This window comes from Bufo bufo, chromosome 1, assembly GCF_905171765.1.
Source record: "Bufo bufo chromosome 1, aBufBuf1.1, whole genome shotgun sequence".
Classification (NCBI taxonomy): Eukaryota; Metazoa; Chordata; class Amphibia; order Anura; family Bufonidae; genus Bufo; species Bufo bufo.
In genome coordinates this window covers 68,203,905-68,227,075 of record NC_053389.1, presented here as the reverse complement: position 1 = coordinate 68,227,075, position 23,171 = coordinate 68,203,905, and the positions used below count along the sequence as shown (strand labels likewise).

At 44.5% G+C, this 23,171-nt stretch overlaps 1 long non-coding RNA gene across 1 annotated transcript; it reads right to left on the bottom strand.

Moving 5' to 3' along the window:
* Positions 1-11,662: 11,662 nt before the first annotated feature.
* Positions 11,663-19,223, bottom strand: LOC120996228. The gene is made up of 3 exons (XR_005777744.1): positions 19,162-19,223; positions 18,726-18,814; positions 11,663-11,698 (listed from the first exon to the last, which is right to left on the bottom strand). It is a non-coding gene; the product is annotated as an uncharacterized LOC120996228 (long non-coding RNA).
* Between the last annotated feature and the right edge of the window lie 3,948 nt (positions 19,224-23,171).

Genomic DNA, 23,171 nt, shown 5'->3' with positions numbered 1-23,171 from the left:
GTGACAGGTTCCCTTTAATCTATTTCATTTACTGTTTGTGTGTGTCGTTAAAAGATATCAACACTATCCACTATAACATCTAACATCTACAGCACCCTTAACACTGCCCCTCCGCCCCCCACAGTGCCCTGTCCCTTTAAAATTGGACCTCCACAGCAGCCCACCCCCTTAACTTTGACCTTTACAGCAGCCTTCCCCTTAACACTGACCTCCATAGCGGACCATCCCCTTAACTGTGACCTCCACAGCAGCCTGCCCCTAGGGTGGCCAGAGGTCCAGTTTTAGGCCGGACAGTCCGGTTTTCAGACTCATTGTCCTCCGTCTGGCGCAGGGCCTGGATGGACACAAGGATGTCCCTTTGAACAGCTCACTCTCAGACAGCAGCACTGTGCTGTCTGAGTGTGAGCTGCAGGAAGAAAGTCACCGTCCCTCCCACTCTTGCAGCTGACAGAAGTTTATTTTTAACTTCATTTTTTCTTAATCCCTGTCAGCTGAGGAGTGGGAGGGGCGTGGCCTAACCAGATCGGGGACGTGTCCTTTTGAACAGCTCACTCTAAGACAGCAGCACTGTGCTGTCTGAGTGTGAGCTGCAGGGAGAAAGTCACCCTCCCTCCCACCCCTGCAACTAACAGAAGTAGATTTTTACCTTCATTTTTTTCAATCCCAGTCGGCTGAGGAGTGGGGTGGGCGTGGCCTAACCAGATCAGGGGCGTGGCTTAACAGGACCTGCGGGCGGGGTTTTTAAGTTCGTCTATTGAGGGTGGACACATTGTGGCAGGGGGCGTGTCTGAGTTCCTTCCTGCAAGAGTTATGCCCTCTGGGCACCTTTCTGGCTCATTTGCATACCAAATAAACTGGATTTTCAGAGGATAAAAACATCTATTGCTGGAACAAAGGCACATCTGGAAATAAGGTACTAAGTGCTATTAGGCCATGGCTTTACTGCAATAGCGATTATCCTGGTGACAGATTTCCTTTAAAGCTCTCCTACAGCAGTGAAGAAAAATGGCTGGGTTGTTATGGAAACCTGGAGTAAAACTGTATGTGGAGGCTGGAGGACCTGCGAGCTTCTATTGGCTGATAAGGGTCATGTGACCAAGCTTCTATTGGCTAATGCATTTTTTGGGAATATCTCAGGAACAGTACGTCCTAGAGAGCTGAGACCTGGTCTAAAATCTTCCTGGACACCTGATGTACCTGTGTGCCAAATTTCGTGATTGTAAATGCAACGGTGCGGATTCCTTTAGCGGACATACACATACACTCAGCTTTATATATTAGAAAAGGTGTGTGCAGTCTATATGTGTACATGACATGTATTATATACATTATATATATATATACAGTTATATGTGTGTACTGTCTGTATGTGTACATGACATGTATTATATACATTATTCATACAGTTATATGTGTGTACTGTCTGTATGTACATGACCTATACATTATATATACAGTTATAGGTGTGTGCGGTCTATGGGGGTCACTACATGTGTACATGATATGTATTATATATAGTTCTACGTGTGTATTGTCTATATGTGTACATGACATGTATTATATACGTGTGTGGTCTATGTGTACATGACATGGTATCTACATTATATATACAGTTACACGTGTGTTCTGCCTATATGTGTACACAGGGCATTTTGTAGGCAATATGGCCAACAGAGTGAACATCAAAACAGTGCCCCCAGTATATAGAAAGCGAGTGCAGGAATTTCAGTATTTCACCCTCTATATTAGAACAATGTGATACACTGCTGGGGGGACCACACAGTAGATAACCCCCCCCACACACACACACACTTAGAAACTGGGAAAGCTGAGTGACAACCTATAACCCCCAAGGCTACTCTCGCCCGCTGTTATAGGCTCCGTTCTAAGCCTCTGTCAGATTTGACAGACAGATTAACACAGAATGAAGCATTAATCTTCCTGTCAAAAAGATAGACGCCACTTTAGGACCCACGATGGATATTATTATTTATTATTACATTCCTCACTACCAAACATACAGGAGAGTACATCACCGCATACCTATTACATCCAGTGATGTCTCCTCTGATGTAGATGTTCTCTTTCCTCACCTTCTCCATTCCGACCAGATCGCCATGATGACTTCTTTCAGCTACATCTCATCTCTGCAGAGTTTGACAGACATCTAAGTTTCCTACTTTACCATCGTTCTCCTCATTTTCTCAACACTCCATTCTGCCACCCCCAGTACTATGCCCGCTGTGCCCCCAAATACTATACTGCAGAAACAGACAATCCCCCTGAAAACACTAGTACGACATGGATAGCGTCCACTTCAATAATTGACACACAATGCCCTCCAGCATATCTGACAGTAATAATGCCACAAACAGTGTCCTCCAAAAACAATGCTAAGCTGATACTGTGCCTGGGTGCCTCCCATAGTATTAGTACTCCTAAAAGTCCGACCAGTAGTAATTCTCTGCCAGAGTGCACTTGGTGGTAACTGCCCCCAATAGTAATAATGCCCCCATTATGTCCCAGAAGTAATAATGGGCCTATACTAGTAATCATGATTCCCATATTCCCCTAGTAATATTAAAGCCCACCATAATATCCCCCCAGTAGTAATAATTCCCATTATACTGTGTGCCAGTACAAAAGGTATCCCCTTATAACATGTTCCACTAGAAAATTGTGTGCCAAGAGAAAAAAATGCCCCTTCAAACATGTGCCAGTACAAATTATTACCCGTTTTAGTGCCCCCAGCATTGCACCCCCCCCCCCCCTGACGTCATTGTGCCGCCTAGGGAGTGCAGCATTTAACTGTATCGGGGTCCTAAGCCAATACCTAGAGCGTTTTCATTATGTCTCACTAGGATGCAGGAGGCATGGGGAGCAGTGAGTGTACCACTGCTAGTGCTGACTGTGCCCTATGACCTGACGCTGTTGGATGTCAGGTCTCAGTGGAGCATGGGCGCAGAGGCTACAGGACCCCCGTTCTCATAATCAGTGGGCGCCCCAGTGGTAGGAACCCTACTGATCTAATAGTTATCCTGTGGATAGGGGATTGCTCATAACCTGGACAATCAGGCACCAGAAGAACACAGCTCCATACCTGTACAGTGTACAGAGCAGTATAGTACCAGTGCCCAGTTCCAGCCCTGAAATAGCTGTATGGCAGGGGCGCCGGGTATCGGATCCTCACTGATCTGAAATTGATTTAGGCTACTTTCACACTTGCGGCAGAGTGATCCAGCAAGCAGTTCCATCGCTGGAACTGCCTGCCGAATCCGGCAAAAACGTATGCCAACTGATGGCATTTGTTAGGCTACTTTCACACTAGCGGCAGGGCGGATCCGACAGGCTGTTCACCCTGTCGGATCCGTCCTGTCGCTATTTCGCCCTGCCGCCGGACCGCCGCTCCGTCCCCATTGACTAAAATGGGGATGGGGGCGGAGCTCCAGCGCAGCACAGCAGTGCACGGCGAGAGGCCACCAGACTAAAAGTACTGCACGTCCGACTTTTTAGTCCGGCGGCCTCTCGCCGTGCACTGCCGTGCTGCGCCGGAGCTCCACCCCGTCCCCATTATAGTCAATGGGGACGGAGCGGCGGCACAGCGAAATAGCGGCAGGACAGATCCGACAGGGTGAACAGCCTGTCGGATTCATCCTGCCGCTAGTGTGAAAGTACCCTAAGACTGATCAGGATCCTGATCAGTCTTAAAAATGCCTGATCATTTATTGCTCTAATTATTCTTCTAGATTTATTTCAAGCTGGCAGATTAGGGGGCGCGTACTTTCTCAGAAGGTGTGTCCTGTCTGCTGCAGCTGGTGGCAGTTGAAGGATGGAACTGAGCATTTGCCGCCATCTCAATGAGCAGGACAGAGAAATTCGAAAAAGAGCAAACAGCAGGTGGCGCTATGCAGTTGATTTCATTGAACAACCCGGCAGCTATAATACATTTTTAATTACATGCAATTACAAGAGTATTCAGATCCAGGTGCTGGTAGAATATTATTTGTGACACCACAAAGTTGCGGTGGACATGGCAGGGGTGAAGTTTGCAGATTTGTAGCAGGATCCATAGCAGAATATTGCCGACTCGCGTGGACTTATCCTTGAGTTACAATGAGAAGGATGTAGGTAAACTTCGCCATGGTAGGCTGCAATTGGCAGACAAGATACAGAATCCCAGTGGACTCGTTCTGTGGTCAGGGAATTAAGATGGTCAGTGATGGGCACTAAGGGTACTTTCACACTTGCGTTGTTGGATTCCGGCAGGCACTTCCGTTGCCAGAACTGCCTGCCGGATCCGGAAATCCATATGCAAACGGATACCATTTGTTTCCGGATCCGGCTGACAAAGGCATTGAAACACCTTCTCTGTCTCTCCAGTGTCATCCGGCGAAAAACGGATCCGGTACTTATTTTTTTCGCATTTTTAAAGGTCTGTGCATGCGCAGATCGGGAGACCGGATCCGGTTTTCCGGAACACTTGGTTCCGGATCCGGCATTAATACATTTCAATGCATTCCGGCAAGTGTTCCGGAATTTTGGCCGGAGAAAATACCGGTATTTTCTCCGGCCAAATACCGTAAGAGGGACTGAACTGAAGACATCCTGATGCATACTGAACGGAATGCTTTCCATCCAGAACGCATTAGGATAAAACTGAAGCGTTTTTTTTTTGGTATTGAGCCCCTGTGACGGAACTCAATACCGGAAAACTTTAACGAAATTGTGAAAGTACCCTAAGACTGATTCATTTACACTCCCCAATTACGGTATGTTTTTACACAAAATAGCCTCATAAGAAGAAATCTGTATTAGACAAAGCAAGGAAATGTGTGTAGTAATGTTCTCCCAGGAGACACACAGCTTAGAGACTCATGGCCTGAGGCCTTCGGGGGGCAGGACAAAGAACAGGGGCAAGACAACAGAGGGCAGGTCAAGGTAATCTGAGGGCGAGATAAAGAAGAGGGCAAGTCAAGGCCATCTGAGGAGAAGATAACAGAGGGCAGGTCAAAGCTATCTGAGGGCAAGACAACAGAGGACAAGTCAAAGCCATCTGAAAGCGAGACAAAGAACAGGGCAGGTCAAGGCCATCTGAGGGCAAGACAACAGAGAACAAGTCAAAGCCATCTGAGGGCAAGACAACAGAGAGCAGGTCAAGACCATCTGAGGGCAAGACAACAGAGAGCAGGTCAAGGTAATCTGAGGGCAAGACAACAGAGAGCAGGTCAAGGTAATCTGAGGGTGAGATAAAGAAGAGGGCAAGTCAAGGCCATCTGAGGAGAAGATAACAGAGGGCAAGTCAAAGCTATCTGAGGGCAAGACAACAGAGGACAAGTCAAAGCCATCTGAGAGCGAGACAAAGAACAGGGCAGGCCAAGGCCATCTGAGGGCAAGACAACAGAGAACAAGTCAAAGCCATCTGAGGGCAAGACAACAGTGAGCAGGTCAAGACCATCTGATGGTAAGACAACAGAGGGCAGGTCAAGGTAATCTGAGGGCGAGATAAAGAAGAGGGCAAGTCAAGGACATCTGAGGGGAAGATAACAGAGAGCAGGTCAAAGCGATCTGAGGGCAAGACAAGAGAGGACAAGTCAAAGCCATCTGAGAGCAAGACAAAGAACAGGGCAGGTCAAGACTATCTGAGGGCAAGACTAAGAAGAGTGGGAAGGTCAAGGACAGCCCTGCACCTTACATGGATCCAGAGAACTCCCCATTCATTGCTCCAATTGTTTTTCAGACTGGCGGCTCAGGGGGCGTGTCCTTTTTTGGGGTGTCTCCTTTCTTCTGTAGCCCTTTCTCTGTGATTGGCACAGCTTCTAACAGTAGCTATGGAAGGTGGCAGTTGAAAGTTTCAACTAAGCACGTGCAACCACCTCAGTTAGATGGTCAGAGAAAAAAAGGAAAACAAAAAACAGTAGCTGGCGCTATACAGATACAATTTATTGAACAGCTTAGTGTCTATACTAAATTTTTCATTACAGATCCAGGTGCTGGTTTAAAAAAATGTAGAATATTTTTCATGGCACAACCCCTTAAAGTGCCCCCATACAGAGTTATGCCCCTGAAGTGCGAGGTCGGAGGTCCCATAGAAGTGAGTGGAGAGTGCATCACACATGCACGGCCACTTCTCAATTCACTGGGACTGCCGGAAATAGCTGAGCCAATGCAGCCACTGCACAATAGCAGTGAATGGAGGGAGGGCGTCAAGGTAATCTGAGGGCGAGACACAAGGAATGGTGGAGCAAGGAGCTGGCGGCTTCACCATTGTATTCAACTGTGTCCTGAGGATGGACGGTGGGAGGTATGTCAATCGGAAGCCATTATCACTCTATTCATTTACACCACTGTGTTGCTGACAACCAATTTCATCATTTTGCCCAGTTACACAGGGTGACAGATGTGCACTTAGCTGATTGCTCATATGGGGGTGACTGGAGTCTATAGCTGACCATCGGCCAAAGATCTAAGGTTGTTAGGAAGGGGCTACACAGCTCGTTTGGCCTTAACATACATTGCATGGCTACAGATGGCAGTCTAGCACTGCAGCAACACAACCAGTGAAATGTAGCCGGGTTGTGTTGCAAATTCCACAGGCTTGGGTATCTTACTGCTGTCGGTAGCATCAACTTTCTTATTCCCTTCACCCCATAGTAATCTGAATATGCACATACTGGCATTACACGGGGAAAGGGGGCATTATAATACAGGTAAGAGCACTACGGGGGGCACTACAGCGGGGCTTTATAAATACTGGGGCTACTTTAAGGGTCATTATAAATACTTGAAACAACTACAACCGGCATTAGAAATACAGGGGCCACTATAGAGGCCTTATTACTACTGTGGGCTCTATGGGGGTGCCTTACTGATTGACGTATTACTACTGGGGGCTATAAAGGAGTGCATATAGATCTGCCTTATTACTACTGGGGCCACTATATGTGGGCCCAGGGGTGTAGCTATAGGGGTGCAGAAGAAGCAGTCGTTACGGACCCTGGAGCCGGAGGGGGCCCAAAGACCCTTGTGGTGCATAAGAAGACACCGGAATTATAGAAAATGCATGTTGGTCAAGCTGGCTGGAGGGAAGGGGTTAGGTTAAGAATTTGGCATGGGGGGGGTGAAGTTTCAATTCCTGCCTCAGGCAGCATGAAGGCTATGTGCGCCCCTGCCCCTGGCCACAGAGCACTGAGGGGATGGGGCCCAAGCGGAACTCTTGTACCAGGGCCCGTGAGCCTTTAGCTACGTCCCTGTGTGGGCCTTAGTTCTACTAGGGGCTCAATGGGGCATTATTAATACTGTGGGTACTGTGGGGGTATTATTATTATTATTGGGCACATTAAGAAGGGCATTATTATTAAAGGGGTATTTCCATCTCAGACAATGGAGGCATATCACAAGGATATGATAGGTGCAGGTCCCAGCGGTGGTCTACAACGAGAACAAAGTGGGGAGCGCTGTGGCTGGAGGACCCCGGATTTCCCGGGGTCCGTCCACCACCAAGCGCTGCTCCCATAGAAGTGAATGGGAGCGCATGCGCGGCCCCTGCTCCTATTCATTTCTATGGGGCAGGCGGCAATTCGGCTATTTTCGGCGGCCCCTTAGAAATGAATGGAGGACGGCTGCGCATGCGCAGTGCACCCTCCGTTCATTTCCCGGCTCTGTTCTCATTGTAGGTGCAGGTCCCAGCGGTGGAACCTGCACCTATCAGACAATGGGGGCAGACAATGTTTGGCACTGTTATTTTTGGGGAGCACAGCGGGCACAGTGTTGGAGCTTCAGGAGGGAGAAGATGATGGAAAAGTGAGGAACCTAAGATGCCTGTCTCTCCAAACTCTGCAGAGACGAGACGCGTCTGAAAGAAGTAGTCATGGTCGGTCTGGTCTGAATGGAGAAGATGAGGAAAGAGAACGTCTATATCAGAGGAGACATCACTGAATGTAGGAGGCATGGGGCACTGTATTAGGGCTCATGCACACGACCGTATTTTGCATTCCTGTCCCCTAATAGAACAGTCCTGTCCTTGTCTGTAGGGCGGACAATAACAATGTTCTATTTTTTTGCAGAACGGAAATGCAATGCACACAGAGTAACTTCCGGTTTTTTTTTGCGGACCCATTGAATAGTTACGCATATGGTCCGCAAAAAAAACGGAACGGACACGAAAAAAAATAGGTTTGCGTGCATTAGCCCTAAGGCCTCATGCACATGGCCGTGGCCCGTATGGCGGCCCGCAAACAGGACCCTTGATTGTAATCCGGAGCTGCCGTGCGGAACGGAGGCACGGAACCACTATGGAGTGCTTCCATGGTGTTTCTGTCTGTGCCTCCGCACCGCGGACGGATCACAGACCCATTCAAGTTGACTGGTCGGGATCCGTCGCAGCTGCCGCACGGATGGGGCCCGTGCATTGGGGACCTCAAATTGTGGCCCTAAATGCACGTAAGGCCGCACAAGCGCCGTGTGCAAGAGGCCGAACCCTGTATGTGTGATACAGCAGTAGGGCTGGGGAGAGGGGGGGGGGCAGCGCGGCAATTAAATTTTGGCAGGAAGGCTAGGTACGCCCCTGCCCATACACGAGATAGCCCCTTCATCCTGCAGAGCAGCTGACCTTTGTTTCTAGTGAATTTTATTGGTTTTTCTTTCTGCGTCGAGGATAAAATTTGTTAAAATCTCAACCACTTTTGCCACAAATCCAAACAGAAAACCTGCAGAGTATTCAGTGTGTGAACACAGCCTTAGATACCACCACGAATGTGGAAACCCCTGTAAATGTCACATAACCAATGCTGTGTGACGGTGTATAAGATGCCAGTGCACCGACACTGCAGCTGTAGACCAGCCCTGTGCACAGAACACCAGCCTCCACCTGCGCTGGGACAGAAGAAAACCCACGGCCCCTGATGTTTTCCACACGCACCGAGCTCTCCCCACCCACACAGCGCGCTGTCATGAAGCCCGATAGGCCGGGCACGGAGGCGACACGCCCGGGATGTTGTAACTATAGGAACCCAGAATGAACGAAGGAGTCAGAGCAGCCAGCGTCAGCGCCATGACGCAACACACCTCTATGGCGTGGGGAGGGGGTGACGCACTGCTGCAGAGGACGAGAGGATGTCTCCATGGCGACCGTGACGTCAGAGGCACTTTTAATTGCAGCACAGCGACACCGAGTGGCAGAAGGCGGGAGTCACAGACCTAGCGAGGTGCGTTTTCTCCACTATTTTTTCCATAGTTGGTTGATTTTCCGATTTTAGATGGCTGGCTGTTAAAAAAATAAATAGTGACACGCAGAAGCTGTGAAGCCTTTATTATCCTGTACAGGAAACCACTCTGAGACTGAGATATATAAATATAGTAGATACACCTACAGTATGTATAATATATATGGTATATACACCTACAGTATGTATAATATATATAGTATATACACCTACAGTATGTATAATATATAGTATATACACCTACAGTATGTATAATATATATGGTATATACACCTACAGTATGTATAATATATATGGTATATACACCTACAGTATGTATAATATATATAGTATATAAACCTACAGTATGTATAATATATATAGTATATAAACCTACAGTATGTATAATATATATACTATATACACCTACAGTATGTATAATATATATAGTATATACACCTACAGTATGTATAATACATATAATATATACACCTACAGTATGTATAATATATATACTATATACACCTACAGTATGTATAATACATATAATATATACACCTACAGTATGTATAATACATATAATATATACACCTACAGTATGTATAATACATATAATATATATACCTACAGTATGTATAAAACATATAATATATACACCTACAGTATGTATAATATATAAAGTATATAAACCTACAGTATGTATAATATATATGTATATACACCTACAGTATGTATAATATATATGGTATATACACCTACAGTATGTATAATATATATGGTATATACACCTACAGTATGTATAATATATAAAGTATATAAACCTACAGTATGTATAATATATATAGTATATACACCTACAGTATGTATAATACATATAGTATATACACCTACAGTATGTATAATACATATAATATATACACCTACAGTATGTATAATATATATAGTATATACACCTACAGTATGTATAATACATATAATATATACACCTACAGTATGTATAATATATAAAGTATATACACCTACAGTATGTATAATATATATAGTATATACACCTACAGTATGTATAATACATATAATATATACACCTACAGTATGTATAATATTTATAGTATATACACCTACAGTATGTATAATATATAGTATATAAACCTACAGTATGTATAATATATATAGTATATACACCTACAATATGTATAATACATATAATATATACACCTACAGTATGTATAATATATAAAGTATATAAACCTACAGTATGTATAATATATATAATATATTCACCTACAGTATGTATAATATATATAATATATTCACTTACAGTATGTATAATATATAGTATATACACCTACAGTATGTATAATATATATAATATATTCACTTACAGTATGTATAATATATATGGTATATACACCTACAGTATGTATAATACATATAATATATACACCTACAGTATGTATAATATATATACTATATACACCTACAGTATGTATAATATATATGGTATATACACCTACAGTATGTATAATACATATAATATATACACCTACAGTATGTATAATATATAAAGTATATAAACCTACAGTATGTATAATATATATGGTATATACACCTACAGTATGTATAATATATATACTATATACACCTACAGTATGTATAATATATATGGTATATACACCTACAGTATCTATAATACATATAATATATACACCTACAGTATGTATAATATATAAAGTATATACACCTACAGTATGTATAATACATATAATATATACACCTACAGTATGTATAATATATAAAGTATATACACCTACAGTATGTATAATACATATAATATATACACCTACAGTATGTATAATATATATAATATATTCACCTACAGTATGTATAATATATAAAGTATATAAACCTACAGTATGTATAATATATATAATATATTCACCTACAGTATGTATAATATATATAATATATTCACTTACAGTATGTATAATATATAGTATATACACCTACAGTATGTATAATATATATAATATATTCACTTACAGTATGTATAATATATATGGTATATACACCTACAGTATGTATAATATATATATAGTATATACACCTACAGTATGTATAATATATAAAGTATATAAACCTACAGTATGTATAATATATATAATATATTCACCTACAGTATGTATAATATATATAATATATTCACTTACAGTATGTATAATATATATAATATATTCACTTACAGTATGTATAATATATAGTATATACACCTACAGTATGTATAATATATATAATATATTCACTTACAGTATGTATAATATATATGGTATATACACCTACAGTATGTATAATATATATATAGTATATACACCTACAGTATGTATAATATATATAGTATATACACCTACAGTATGTGTAGTGACCTCCACAGTGTCCACTTTTTTAACAGTGACCTCCACAATGCACGCCCCTTTAATAGTGACTGCCCCTTTAACAGTGACCTCCACAGTGCCTGCCCCTTTAACAGTGACCTCCACAGTGCCTGCCCCTTTAAGAGTGTCCTTTACAGTGTCCGCCCCTTTACCAGTGACCTCCACAGTACCTACCCCTTTAACAGTGACCTCCACAGTGCCCACCCCTTTAACAGTGACCTCCACAGTGCCCACCCCTTTAACATTGACCACCAACCCAGGCGGATCCGTTGGTCCCAGAACCATCTCCCTGTGACTTTCACAGTGACCCTTCTCACGCTTTAGGGCCCCTAAAATGCCAGGGCAGTATGAATACCCCACAAGTGACCCCGTTTTGGAAAGAAGACACCCCAAGGTATTCCGTGAGGGGCATGGCGAGTTCCTAGAATATTTTTTTTTTTTGGCACAAGTTAGCGGAAAATGATTTTAATTTTTTTCTTCTTTTTTTTTCTTACAAAGTCTCATATTCCACTAACTTGTGACAAAAATAAATTTTACATGAACTCGCCATGCCCCTCACGGAATACCTTGGGGTGTCTTCTTTCCAAAATGGGGTCACTTGTGGGGTATTTATACTGCCCTGGTATTTTAGGGGCCCTAAAGCGTGAGAAGTAGTTTGGAATCCAAATGCGTAAAAAATGCCCTGTGAAATCCTAAAAGTACTCATTGGAATTTGGGCCCCTTTGCGCACCTAGGCTGCAAAAAAGTGTCACACATGTGGTATCGCCGTACTCAGGAGAAGTAGGGCAATGTGTTTTGGGGTGTATTTTTACATATACCCATGCTGGGTGAGAGAACTATCTCTGTAAATGACAACTTTTCCCATATTTTTATACAAAGTTGTCAATTTAGAGAGATATTTCTCTCTCCCAGCATGGGTATATGTAAAAAGACACCCCAAACATTGCCCTACTTCTCCTGAGTACGGCGATACCACATGTGTGACACTTTTTTGCAGCCTAGGTGCGCAAAGGGGCCCAAATTCCAATGAGTACCTTTTAGGAGGGCATTTTTAGACATTTGGATTCCAGATTTCTTCTCACGCTTTAGGGCCCCTAAAATGCCAGAGCAGTATAAATACCCCACATGTGACCCCATTTTGGAAAGAAGACACCCCAAGGTATTCCGTGAGGGGCATGGCGAGTTCATAGAAGATTTTTTTTTTTGGCACAAGTTAGCGGAAATTGATTTATTTATTTTTTTCTCACAAAGTCTCCCTTTCCGCTAACTTGGGACAAAAAGTTCAATCTTTCATGGACTCAATATGCCCCTCAGCAAATACCTTGGGGTGTCTTCTTTCCAAAATGGGGTCATTTGTGGGGTGTTTGTACTGCCCTGGCATTTGAGGGTCTCCACAATCATTACATGTATGGCCAGCATTAGGAGTTTCTGCTATTCTCCTTATATTGAGCATACAGGTAATGAGATTTTTTTTTTCCCGTTCAGCCTCTGGGCTGAAAGAAAAAATGAATGGCACAGATTTCTTCATTCGCATCGATCAATGTGGATGAAAAAATCTCTGCCGAAAAAAAATGTGCAGAAAAAAAGGAGGGGAAAGTCGTCTGCCAGGACATAGGAGCTCCGCCCAACATCCATACCCACTCAGCCCGTATGCCCTGGCAAACCCGATCAATCGATGTGGATGAATAAATCATTGCCGGAATTTTTTTTTTAAATAAAAAATGTTTGCCAAAGCATATGAACACCGCCCCTCAGCTCATAAGCCTCGGCAAACGTATCTTTTACTGCAGAGGAGAAATCTCGCCTTGCAGCGCCGCATACACCGACTTGTGTGTAATCTGACAGCAGCGCAATGCTTCTGTCAGAATGCACATCAGTGCTGCAGCTGGTTGATCGCTTGGTCCACCTAGAAGGTAAAAAAAAAAAAAAAACAGGCCGCAACGCAATATATTTATTAACATCAACTTTTATAAACTCTATATAACATTTGAAACAGAACATTAACTTTTTTGCTTACCTGTGATTTTTTTTTTTTTACCTGTAGAGGACAAACCCCTCCTTCCCCATGGGACAATGTGCAAAGCGGTTTGTGGCAGCTCTGTGTGAAAGGGCCCTAAGACCCCTGTGTGCCTGTCCTGTGTCACGCAATCCCTACAGTAATAGTGTACCTGTGTGTGGTACTTGCGGAAACACTCCCCTATGCATAGGGCAGGCTGGTCAGGACATAAAAAGGTGGTGTCACGCCTTATTCCACCCCTGCTACAGACACGACATCTTTTTCTTGGGGAACGTTGAGTTGGGGTACCAGGATAGACACTCGGGAAGTGTCTGCCATGTAGACGGCTCACTACATCAGGGACTTGGGGCACGGACCCTCCTGGATACAGGATTTCCGAAATGATCTCTTCCTGGAATTTTAGGAAGGATCCTGTTCTCCCAGCCTTACTGTAGAGAACAAAACTATTATAGACAGCCAATTGAATTAAATATACAGACACCCTCTTATACCAGCGTCTGGTGCGGCGGGACACTAAATAGGGAGCCAACATCTGGTCATTGAAGTCCACCCCTCCCATGTGAAGGTTATAGTCGTGGACAGAGAGGGGTTTCTCAATGACTCCAGTTGCCCTTTCAATTTGGACAGTCGTGTCTGCGTGAATGGTGGACAGAAGGTAAACGTCCCTCTTGTCCCTCCACTTCACCGCGAGCAGTTCTTGGTCACACAAGGCAGCCCTCTCCCCCCGTGCAAGTCGGGTATTAACGAGCCGTTGGGGGAAGCCCCGACGACTAGGTCGCGCGGTGCCACAGCATTAAATTCCGACTAGATGTAAGTGCCGAAAGAGGGCCACGCTTGTGTAAAAATTGTCCACATATAAGTGGTACCCCTTGTGGAGTAAGGGTGACACCAAGTCCCAGACAATCTTGCCACTGCTCCCCAGGTAGTCAGGGCATCCGACCGGCTCCAGTTTTGAGTCTTTTCCCTCATAGACCCTAAAACGATATGTATAGCCTGTGGCCCTTTCACAGAGCTTATACTGTTTGACACCATACTGCCCGGTAAAATGTACTAGGGACTCGTCTATGCAGATGTTCTGATTGGGGGTATACGTACGCATCTGCAAATCTGGATGACAAATGGTCTATGAGGGGCCGAATTTTGTGGAGCCGGTCATAAGCAGGGTGGCCTCTTGGATGACAGCTGTTGTTGTCAGCGAAATGCATAAAGCACATGATGCCCTCAAAACGTGTCCTGGACATTGCAGCAGAGAACATGGGCATGTAATGTATTGGGTCTTTAGACCAATAGGACCGCAATACATTTTTTTTAGTTAGACCCATGCTGAGTATAATGTAACGGTCGCGTACACACACACACACAGGGGGGAGGGAAGTGACCACTGCGCTCCACCCTTACCCCTGGCCCTGCCTACTTGCCTCGCGAGTCCTAATGACAGGGGAGAACTGGACGGCGATCCCTAGCTTGGAATAAGTGCAGGGATGACAGACAGACAAACAACAGAACGTGAACGGACCGAGTCAATACCAGGAAATCTACAAAGTACAAATGGAGCAAGCAGAGAATAGTCAGGAGAAGCCGGGGTCATAAATACCAGGAGAGACGTGAAGTACCAAAGGAGTCAGCAGAGGATCGTCAGGAGGAGGCCGGGGTCAGAATACCAGGAGAGCAGCAAAGTACACAAGGAGCAGGCAGAGGATCGTCAGGAATTCAGCAGGCGGTAAGTACGCCAGGAAAGACAAAATCACAGGTGGAACCTAAATTAACAGGCAACCTGTGGCCAGCAGGCTGCCTGTATTTATAGTGGGGAGTGAGGGTCATGTGACGTGGCCAGCGTCACATGACCGACAGACCAACCAGTCGAGCACTGAGTGATCAGCTCGGCGCTCAAGGCAGACTTAGGAGCAGGGGGCCTCCCAGCTAGCAAAGCCGCCCTGGGAACGAGGTCAAACACAGATCCTCGCTCCAGAAGCTAAGCAGCAGGTCTGCGGCTAATGGGAGACCGAGTGCACCTTCGGAACCCCGTTACAGATAAGGCCCAAAAAAATATTTAATTCGGAAACTGTGACTGGTTTCCACCGGTAAGGCTGGGCATAGAAGCTTTCTGGATTGGTGGTTATATAGTCCGTGGCGTAGCGGTTGGTTTCTGCCACAACTAGGTCATAGAGATCCGCGGTGAAGAACAGCTCAAAAAACTCGAAGGCTGATCCTAAATGAGCTGTCTCCACGCGAACTCCAGACTGGGCGGTGAAAGGGGGCAATACGGGTGCGGCGGAAGCAGGGGAGTGCCAATTAGGATTTGCCAGCACCTCTGGGAGACTAAGGGTTCTATGGGCCTGTGAACGCGGTGGCTGCGACGGGGGAGTTACTGCACGTGCCACCGTACCAGCTTGAGCTGCCCTTCTGGTGCTCGCCACTTCACTAGGGAATACGGCAGTGCTGGTAGAAGGTCCAGGATGTGCTGCGCTGCTGGTGTATGCCGCACCATAAAAAAGATCAGTGCTAGCACCACTCTGCTGCAAATGAGGCTCATCATGCGGGGTAGGCAGAACCCTGACATGGGATCGGGTACGCCTGACCTCGTCATCTTCGCTAGCAGTTAGAGTGCCACTGCTGTCTACAGGTTCATATTCTGAACCACTGGATTCAGCGGATGAGGCGTCCCCATCGCTTTCATCCATCACGGCCAGAATCCTGTAGGCCTCTTCAGCAGAATACCCCTTTTTTGACATTTTGGGATCACTAAATTTAGGGGGTATTCCTCTGAGACTACCCAGGAAAAAGAGCAAACCTACCTAGTAAAAAGGAGTGCTTGCGAAGTAAAGCTGCGATCGCTAATAAAGATCCAAAAAGCTCAAAAGTGATCTTTATAGCGGCGCAGCGATTTTACAGTGTTTTTGCAGTGATCAAAAAAAAATATTTCTGTCACTGCGGTGGGGCGGACTGAACGCAAGTGTGCGCACAAGATCAGGCCTGATTGGGCGAACACTGCGTTTTTTGTAGAGCCTAAGGTGACCCTAATGTACTTATACAGATCTGATTGCGATCAGTCTTGATCACTTACAGATACTATATAGTACTAGTGCTGATTAGCGACAGCGATGACGCTAATCAGCGACTAATCAGTGACTGCGGTGCGGTGGGCTGGGCGCTAACTACCTAGCAAGTAGCTAACTACCTGGAGGTGATAAGGGACCCTTACAGGGGGGTGATCAATGACAGGGGGGTGATCAGGGAGTCTAATATGGGTGATCAGGGGTTAATAAGGGGTTAATAAGTGACAGGGGGGGTGTAGTGTAGTGTATGTGTGGTGATTGGTGCCACTTACAGAGCTGCCTGTGTCCTCTGGTGTCGATCCACGCAAAAGGGACCACCAGAGGACCAGGTAGCAGGTATATCAGAGGCTATTTACAAAATGGCGTCTGACATACCTATTTGATTGGTTATTTTAAAAATCTACAGCCTGCCAGCCAATGATCGCTGCCGGCAGGCTGTAGATGAACTTCTGAACTGCGCGATCCTGTGAACGCGCGCTCCTGTGAGCGCGCTTTCACAGGAAATCTCGGGTCTCACGAGATGACGCCTTTCGGCGTTAGTGTGACGGCAAGCGGTTAAGGACACAGCCTTATTTCACCTTAAGGACCAGGCCATTTTTTGCAAATCTGACCAGTGTCAATTTAAGTGCTAACAACTTTAAAACGCTTTGACTTATCCAGGCCATTGTACTTCATGACACTGGTAAAATGGAGTAAAAGAAAAAACATTTTTATTTATAAAAAACAAAAACAAATTTGTAAACGGCCTCCCTCCCCGAAATTTAATTCATTGGTGGCAAGTGCGGCTCCCCTCCCTCCCTCCCCAGTATTTAATTCATTGGTGGCCAGTGCAGCATCCCCTCTCCCCCCCCTAATTAAAATCCCCCCCCATCCCCCCATCATTGGTGGCAGTGGAGAGTTCCGATCGGAGTCCCAGTTTAATCGCTGGGACTCCGATCGGTAACCATGGCAATCAGGAAGCTACTGCAGTCCTGGCTGCCATGGTTACTTAGCAATTTTAGAAGCATTATACTTACCTGCGATGTCTGTGACCGGCCGGACGCTCCTCCTACTGGTAAGTGACAGGTCTGTGCTATAAGCAATGCGCCGCACAGACCTTTCACTTACCAGTAGGAGGAGCACCCGGCCGGTCACAGACAGCGCAGGTAAGTATAATGCTTCTAAAATTGCTAAGTAACCATGGCAGCCAGGACTACAGTAGCGTCCTGATTGACATGGTTACCGATCGGAGTCCCAGCGATTAAACTGGGACTCCGATCGGAACTCTCCGCTGCCACCAATGATGGGGGGGAGGGATTTTAATTAGGAGGGGGGAGAGCGGAGGCCGCACTGGCCACCAATGAATTAAATACTGGGGAGGGAGGGGAGGCCGCACTGGCCACCAATAAATGTAATACAGGGGAGGGAGGGGGGCCGCACTGGCCACCAATGAATGTAATACAGGGGAGGGAGGGGGGCCGCACTGGCCACCAATGAATGTAATACAGGGGAGGGAGGGGGGCCGCACTGGCCACCAATGAATTTAAAACTGGAGAGGGAGGGGGGTCTGCCCCCTCCTGCCTGGCAGCACCTGATCTCTTACAGGGGGCTATGATACGCTCAATTAACCCCTCAGGTGCGGCACCTGAGGGGTTAATCATGCGGATCACAGCCCCCTGTAAGAGATCAGGTGCTGCTAGGCAGCAGGGGGCAGTCATGTATACAGTTCTTAGTATATTCTAACTTGAAGCGTCCCCATCACTATGGGAACTCCTCTGTGTTAGAATATACTGTCGGATCTGAGTTTTCACGATATAACTCAAATCCGATGGTATATTTTAACATAGAGGTGTTCCCATGGTGATGGGGACGCTTCAAGTTAAAATATACTAAGAACTGTGTACATGACTGCCCCCCCAGTGACTTTCACAGTGACCGCCCCATTAACAGTGACTTTCACAGTGACCTCCCCTTTAACATAGACCTTTACAGTGACCACCCCTTTAACAGTGACTTTCACAGAGGCCAGTCCTTTAACAGTGACCACCCCTTTAACAGTGACTTTCACAGTGACCGCCTATTTATCAGTGACTTTTACAATGACTGCCCCTTAAACAGTAACTTTCACAGTGACTGCCCCTTTAACAGTAACCGCCACTAACAGTGACTTTCACAGTGACCGACCCTTTAACAATGACCTTCACAGTGCCCGCCCCTTTAACAGTGCCTGCCCCTTTAACAGTCACCTCCACAATGCCCGCCCCTTTAACAGTGGCTGCCCCTTTACCATAGACCGCCCCTTTAACAGTGACCTTCATAGTGGCCGCCCCTTTAACAGTGACCTTCAAAGTGGCCACCCCTTTTAACAGTGACTTTCACAGTGCCCGCCCTTTTAAAGTGACTTTCACAGTGCCCACCCTTTTTAAAGTGACTTTCACAGTGACCGCCCCTTTAACAGTGACCACCCCTTTAACAGTGACCACCCCTTTAACAGTGACTTTCACAGTGATTGCCCCTTTAACAGTGACTTTCACAGTGACCGTCCCTTTAACAGTGACCGCCCTTTGAACAGTGACTTGCACAGTGTCCGCGCCTTTAACCCCTTAAGGACACGGCCATATTTCACCTTAACGACCAGGCCATTTTTGGTAAATCTGACCAGTGTCACTTTAAGTGGTGATAACTTTAAAATGCTTTGACTTATCCAGGCCATTCTGAGATAGTTTTTTCGTCACATATTATACTTCATGACACTGGTAAAATGAAGTAAAAAAAATTTCCAAGTTTCAATTTCTCTACTTCTATAATACATAGTAATACCTCCAAAAATAGTTATTACTTTACATTCCCCATATGTCTACTTTATGTTTGGATCATTTTGGGAGTGATATTTAATTTTTTGGGGTTGTTACAAGGCTTAGAAATTTAAAAGCAAATCTTAAAATTTTTAAGAAATTTTCAAAAACCCAATTTTTAGGGACCAGTTCAGGTCTGAAGTCACTTTGCGAGGCTTACATTATAAAAACCACCCAAAAATGACCCCATTTTATAAACTACACCCCTCAAGGTATTCAAAACTGATTTTACAAACTTTGTTAACCCTTTAGGTGTTCCACAAGAATTAATGGAAAATAGAGATACTATTTCAAAATTTCACTTTTTTGGCAGATTTTCCATTTTAATATTTTTTTTACTTTTACAAAGCACTGGACTGGTTTTTTTTACACCATGCCCCATTTGAAGCCCCCCTGATGCAACCCTAGAGTAGAAGCTCCATAAAAGTGACCCCATCTAAGAAACTACACCCCTCAAGGTATTCAAAACAGATTTTTACAAACGTCGTTAACCCTTTACGTGTTCCACATGTTATTGGCAAATGTAGATAAAATTTCAGAATTTAAATTTTTTGCCAAATTTTCCATTTTAATCCATTTTTCCCAGTAACAAAGCAAGGGTTAACAGCCAAACAAAACTCAATATTTATGGCCCTGATTCTGTAGTTTACAGAAACACCCCATATGTGGTCGTAAACTGCTGTACGGGCACACGGCAGGGCGCAGAAGGAAAGGAATGCCATACGGTTTTTGGAAGGCAGATTTTGCTGGACTGTTTTTTTTTACACCATGTCCCATTTGAAGCCCCCCTGATGCACCCCTAGAGTAGAAACTCCAAAAAAGTGACCCAATTTTAGAAACTACCGGATAGGGTGGCAGTATTGTTGGTACTAGTTTAGAGTACATATGATTTTTGGTGTCTCTATATTACACTTTTTGTGAGGCAAGGTAACAAGAAATAGCTGTTTTGGCACCGTTTTATTTTTTTGTTATTTACAACATTTATCTGACAGGTTAGATCATGTGATATTTTTATAGACCAGGTTGTCACGGATGCGGCGATACCTAATATGTATACTTTTTTTATTTATGTAAATTTTACACAATGATTTCATTTTTGAAGCAAATAAAATCATGTTTTAGTGTTTCCATAGTCTGAGAGCAATAATTTTTTCAGTTTTTGGGCGATCACCTTGGGTAGGGTATGATTTTTGCGGGATGAGATGACGGTTTTATTGGCACTATTTTGGGGTGCGTGTGACTTTTTGATCGCTTGCTATTACACTTTTTGTGATGTAAGGTGACAAAAAATGGTTTATTTAGCACAGTTTGTTTTTTTTACGGTGTTCATCTGAGGGGTTAGGTCATGTGATATTTTTATAGAGCCGGTCGATGCGGATGCGGCGATACCTAATATGTATACTTTTTTATTTTATTTATGTAAGTTTTACACAATAATAGCTTTTTTAAAAACAAAAAAATGATGTTTTAGTGTCTCCATATTCTGAGCCATGTTTTTTTAATTTTTTCGACGATTGTCTCAGCTAGAGGCTCATTTTTTGCAGGATGAGGTGACGGTGATATTGGTACTATTTTGGTGGGCAAACGCCTTTTTGATCGCTTGCTGTTGTACTTTTTGGGATGTAAGGTGACAAAAAAATGGTTTATTTAGCACAGTTTTTATTTTTATTCTTTACGGTGTTTATCTGAGGGGTTAGGTCATGTGATATGTTTATAGAGCCGGTCGATACGGACGCGGCGATACCTAATATGTATACTTTTTTTTTTCCCCTATTTTTTACCAATTTTTTTTAACTTTATTTGGGGAAAATGACGTTTTCGTTTATTTTTACTTGAAACTTTTACATTTTTTGCGCAATAGCGGGCAAGAATAGGCATATTCTCTTAGTGCCGGCAATGTGCGGTCTGCAAAATGCGGAACGCATATTGCAGCTGTCCGTGTTTTGCGGATCCATGTGACAAGGGTTGCCCAAGCCCTTTAGGCCGATTCACCTTACGCCCTACAACGTGCTGTAACTTGAGAATAAATCGCCACCTGAAGCCTGCAAGCACACCCACGCACTAACACAAAACTTTCACTGCCACCACTTGTCCGTTATAAGGTCGACAGGACACCCCTAAGTGTTTCACTCGCAAGCAGACACCCACACGATAGCAAGCCTCACGGAAAAACAACATACAACCTCAGACTGCACACACACTCTTTATGGAGCTAACAGGTTCTTAAGGTTACAAGACAAACCATCAAACTTTTAGGTTAAATATATAAAAAGTAGACAGTACTTGGTTACAAAAAATGATTAACAAGAGACATACATAAATGGCAAACAAAAAAAGGAGAAAACAAAGAAAGTTCTAATACTTAACATTTGTGTGGTAAAAGTCCCAGGAGATTTGTGCAGAGTAAAATTTATATTTTTATTTTTTTTAAAGCCCAAGGAGCGTGCTTTTTACACCTGTGCAAAAAAAATTGTGCGGCATGCCACATTAAAAACGTGCACTAGGCTACGGTCTATCGCAGGCCCTCTCTTTAAGAGAAGGGCCCCCCATAAACCTATCCCAGTCCCTCTGGGCCTATGGCTCCTGCAAGGGACAAAACAGGCTACTTCCAGCGAAAGCCGGGTTTGCCCAGGCAACCCTCAGCCGAAGGGTCCACCAAGTCTATGCTACGCTTCCACCTAGGCTGCCACCCAAGGTGTTGGCACGGAGCCTCAACAACAAGGCTGGGCTTTCCCGAAGGGAGAGCCCAAGAGGATTTGCAGGGGGGTGCCGAAACGGGATGGCCACGCACACCCCCCCTAGACCTGAAAACGTGGAAAGTGAACACACCGTAAACAAAAAATTTAATAAAGTGAATGTGCGCCATTACGGCCCGGACATTTGGCCGGAATTATAAAAATTCCTCATCTTGTCAAGGCCGAAGCCGAACAAAGAGAGGAGAGTGTGCTCAAATGTGTGAAAGTGAAGTGCGTGCAAATGTGCCGTCACTCAGTGGGATCCCACCCCCAGTGAGTTAAGGCACCCCAGGGTCACCGCTCCTGGGGCACTTTTGCACCTCGGGCTTCCAAACAACTCAGCCCCTGGCTTCGATCCAGCAGAGCCCTTCGTCACCAAGGGTACCTTTAAACCCAAGCCGTACACGCTAGGGATGCTGTGTGGTTCACTGCTCTCCTCCATGCCACACTGCAACCCTCGGGTATGCCCTGTATGGACAGGAGTTTCCAGCCCGGGAGCAAGCTCGCCGGACTGATAAGGGGAAAATACTACACATGATCTTAGCCATAAAGATAAAAGATATATAATACATCTATTATCTTATATAATTCTCACTAAGAATGCTTCTACCCCTAAAATATAGGAAGACTGCGTTAATGAGTCTCTGTCCGAAGAAAGCTATGTTATTCTAACTAGCAATTAACTACTCTTTGAAGACACACATGCAAGTGTCCGATTAAATTCTTATCTGTATCATAAATTTGACAGATTGAGAGATGTCTAATGGTACCACTACGTCTGCATTTTAATTAATATATGTGTCAAATGTCATATGTATGGAATGTAAGATGAAGTCAGGTATAAGTCAGGTATAATCATTTAACTCTTTCTGGTAATGATGCTAATATTTTTTACAATAG